This window comes from Ochotona princeps, chromosome 7 (assembly GCF_030435755.1).
Source record: "Ochotona princeps isolate mOchPri1 chromosome 7, mOchPri1.hap1, whole genome shotgun sequence".
NCBI lineage: Eukaryota > Metazoa > Chordata > Mammalia > Lagomorpha > Ochotonidae > Ochotona > Ochotona princeps.
In genome coordinates, this window is record NC_080838.1 from 64787160 (window position 1) to 64791188 (window position 4029).

The 4029-nt window shown below is 40.7% G+C and overlaps 1 long non-coding RNA gene across 2 annotated transcripts; it reads left to right on the forward strand.

The window, feature by feature from the left end:
- Nucleotides 1-481: 481 nt before the first annotated feature.
- On the forward strand, nucleotides 482-2787 carry LOC131480774 (uncharacterized). 2 transcript variants are annotated; one of them, XR_009245809.1, is made up of 3 exons: nucleotides 482-922; nucleotides 1184-1278; nucleotides 2430-2787. It is a non-coding gene; the product is annotated as an uncharacterized LOC131480774 (long non-coding RNA). The 2 variants fall into 2 exon arrangements; XR_009245808.1 differs by lacking the exon at nucleotides 482-922 and adding an exon at nucleotides 1058-1102.
- Nucleotides 2788-4029: the final 1242 nt, after the last annotated feature.

Sequence of the window (4029 nt, forward strand, 5' to 3'; positions counted from 1 at the left end):
AGAGCAACGCCGTGGATTAGCTGGTCTGACTCGTTAGTGGATCACGAAGTTTATTTGATGGGTAGAGATAAACTTGCAATAATATTTATGAGGTCAATTATATTATTATCTTTCTGTATGTGAGGAACAGCAGATCTTTGGAATAAAAATAGCAGACTTAGTGAGAGATAAAACTGTATTTGGAGTCTTTCTGATCCTGAAACTTTGTCTTAAAGGCTGTACAACATCATTTAATGTGTCCTCCAATAAACATGAATATACAGCATGATAATCACAGTAATATATAAAATAAAACCTGCTTCCTAAGATATCTTATAAAAAACATTGGGCTTCTAATAATCAATCAGCCTGCGTTTTCTAAAATATAGGCTTAAAAATAAAATGCACACACTTGTGTGTATGCTTATGTAAGCACGTGAATTGTGTTTGCAAACATGTATAGGAGTCAGCATCACTGTTGTATTAAAATCCACTGGGGTTCAAAAGTCTTAAGTAGTTTCTCAGGCAAGGCAGAATTTCTTATAAAATGTCCACTAATGATATTTCGCATTTACCTAGACCTTTGCAGTTTGAACAGGGGGACCTTCCTAACTATCACATGACCCTCAAACATGCCATGGACTCGATATGTGTGATCTTTGTACAGCCTTGCGGGCTGTGAGAATGGTGACAGCTGATAATGACTCACTATCAGCCAGAAACCCAACATATCTGACCACAATCCGATAGTATTAAAAATGGTGCTTACAGATAATCTGCCATGCTCGGCTCTTAAAGAAGCAGCGTGACTGCTATGTGCATAATAGAGTGGATGCCTTCAGTCCCTAAAAAGTGAAACAGAAAAACCACAATCAATAAATTGGCTCTGGGACACCAACAAATTTTGGAAAGACATCTCTGCTCACCAGAGCTAACAGTGATGGTCTCTCTTTCTCTCTCTCTCTCTCTCTCTCACACACACACGTGTCATTTCAGAAATCTCTCCAACAAGGACCAGATCAGCTATCAGCATTTATAAACTCTCACTTTTTCTTTTTAGCAAAAAAGTATGGAAATACACACAGAGCCCGTTCTAGTGTGTTTTGGCTGTCATTTGATTCAGGTTTGGGCAGGATCTTAACTATCTTCAAAAATACCTTGCATGTGTTTTTTTGTCACATTAGGATTTCTGTTGTCAGCTAAGACCAAAATCGTCCACAAAATTTATTTTGTGAAGGGAAAGAAATAATCTTTAAAAATGAAACAGAACAGAAGAGAAATTGTTGGAACACATCACAGGTAAGTAAAAGCGAGTTGGTTTCATGACATTTTGGCCTCTGTGTTTCTTTGGATATTATGTGTGCACTGTGGCCACATACTTAATGTGGGTTATAACCAAATTGAGTTTTGAAAGCTATTGGGCTAAGTCATTATCACAAGAAGCAGTTTCAGAGAATTATAATTTTTGGGTGAATATCCCAGAGCATACATGACGGTTATATGGAGTGATGTGGTAGATGGAATTTCTTCTTTTTTAAATAACTCTTTTTTAAAATTTTATTTTTCATTTATTTACGTTATTTGAAAGGCAAATTTACAGAGAAGGAGGAACATACTGAGAGGGAAAAATGTCTTGCGCCCACTGGTTTACCTCATAAGTGGCAGCTGGAGCGGAGCCAAACTGAAGCCAGGAGTTTCTTTCAAGACTCCCATGTGGGCACAGGGACTCAACATCTTGTACTATCCTCCACTGCTTTCCCAGGCTATAAGCAAAGAGCTGGATTGGAAGAAGAGCAGCAAGGACATGAACTGTCATCCATATGGAATGCCGGTGTTTGCAGGTGGAGGATTAGTCTGTTGATTCACTGTATTAACCCCAAGGTGGATGGAATTTCTTATGAGATGATGAGGGGTAATGTCCAAACAATGAAAGAGGGTGAAGGAGTGAAACTCCCCTGATCCCAGTTATACACCCTGGTGGTCCTACTGTTTGATTCTGGCTGTTACTAGCAAGAGGAAGATATACCTGTGGATACATCTGATAGAAAGAGGGATCAAGGTTAAGAGGGAAAAGGCCAGAAAAGCAAAAAAGGAATGGCCAGAGTGGCACAGCATGGGACAAAGCAAAGGCTGTGGTTCTTGCATGAAAGAGACAGAGGACAAGAAGAGAAGGCATAACCCCAAGACAAATAGATGAGGACTGGAACACAGAACCACCCATGGGGACAAGACGACTTTAGTGACATAGATTGGACTCGAACACTTTAAACAATTAAGAAGGGTAGCATTGATCCATGGCTTGGCTTATGTCATAAGAACCCACAGTTAGGTCACAATGCTCCGCAGTGTTGGCCTCTGTTGGTTCCTTTTGTGGTTAATAAGCTAGCTGCAGGACAGTCTGCAAATACGAGATGAACAGCAAATGGCACTATGTACTGCTTTATTCCTAGCCAAGGAGAAAAAGGCTGAAATTCCTGTGGTTCTCCAAATGGCAAGGGATAACTTCCCAGAATCCTCCAGTAAACTGCTGCTTACATCTTGTTGACCAGAAGTGAATAGTTGACTCTTTCCTAAGTCCAGTACTGACAGGAAGATGACAACCCCCTGACCAATCAGGCTTCTCTCGGATCTGGTACCAGCTTTTCCCGAACACAGGGCTGGAGGAGAAGAAAGCAAAATTGAAGTTTTAGTAAGAACAGGGGAAACATATGTTGCTGAGTTGGCACCCAACAAAATTCATTTCAAATAAGAATTTTTCACAACTTTGATTAGATGTTCTAGTCTACTTGACATTAAGTATTTCCATCAGCAACATAGTTTCTTCACTGGAGAACTAGAGTCATTTTCCTTCTCATAGAAGGATACCTTTGGAAATATTTAAATAAAAGCAAAGAAATCAAGTTTAGAGAGTTGTTATTTTCTGTATGCATTACTACAGAAAGAAATCTCAAATATTACCCTAAAATAATATGCTGTATTCAATCTCTCAGAGACAATGCACAATGGCTGACCTCTGTTGGAACAAACATGACAAGAGAGACCCACTGCCATTGTGCAGAGCTTGGCTTCTGCCTCTGGTTTCCTCGCCCACTCAGAAGCTGGACTTCAGCATTAAATTAATGTGTCCTTGCCAACTTTCTGCATCATGACACAAAGACATTGCTGGTTAGGATCATTCTAGCCTGAGAAAGGAAAGTGCAACGCCAGCCAGGCTTAGATGAAATGCACAGTGTTTGCTGAGTGGCCACGGTGTTCTGAGGGTTCCCTTTATGGAAGGGTAGCAGAAAGTCAAAAGCCCACAGTGGTTCAAATCTGTGCTTTGGTCTTACTGCCACCCACTACTTCCTTACCAGGGAGAATTACTGCTAGAGTGGTGTTTTAACTACGTCCCCAGGGGAGTGTTGAGTAAGATAAAAAGCAAACGAGGCCACCAATAAATCATTTCTGGAAACAGGGACATTTCAGGAAAGTTAAACAAAGTGTAGAAAAACCTTAGCTTGCAATCTGTTGTTGCAGAGTTTGAATGATGGCTCTCCACCCGGCTTAGACAAACAACAAGCAGGAAGCTCTGAACAGGAAAAAAAGAATTCTGTTCAGAGAGTCAGAGAAGGGAACAGCCAACGATGATGGTCACTGTTGCCTCATTGCCCATTTAAGCAAATCCAAGCGGTTATTTCCTTAGTCCTCTACAGTTGATCAGATTACTTTCAGTAGCTCTATAGAGGAAACTTGGCAACTCTGGAGATCCCACTACCCAGAGCACAGTTTGTGAAAGATATTTCAAAGCTCAACTAAGCACCTGAACAGTTTAACTAGCCTCCCTCTTGGACCGTGGCTGTAAGGAACAGGGGAACTGGAATCTTCACTGATGGGAGGGGGGATGGGACGGTCATTTTCAAAACTCCCTCACTTACTTTGTTAAATACCTTCTGGAGTTTGCAAACTGTATTTTCCTATCTAAACTTGGTGATTTTATATTCAGCCAGTTATGCTCCGTCTTCCCTTTTATTCTAGGTTGTCTGTTAATTGTTGCGGTAGCCCATCCCACAA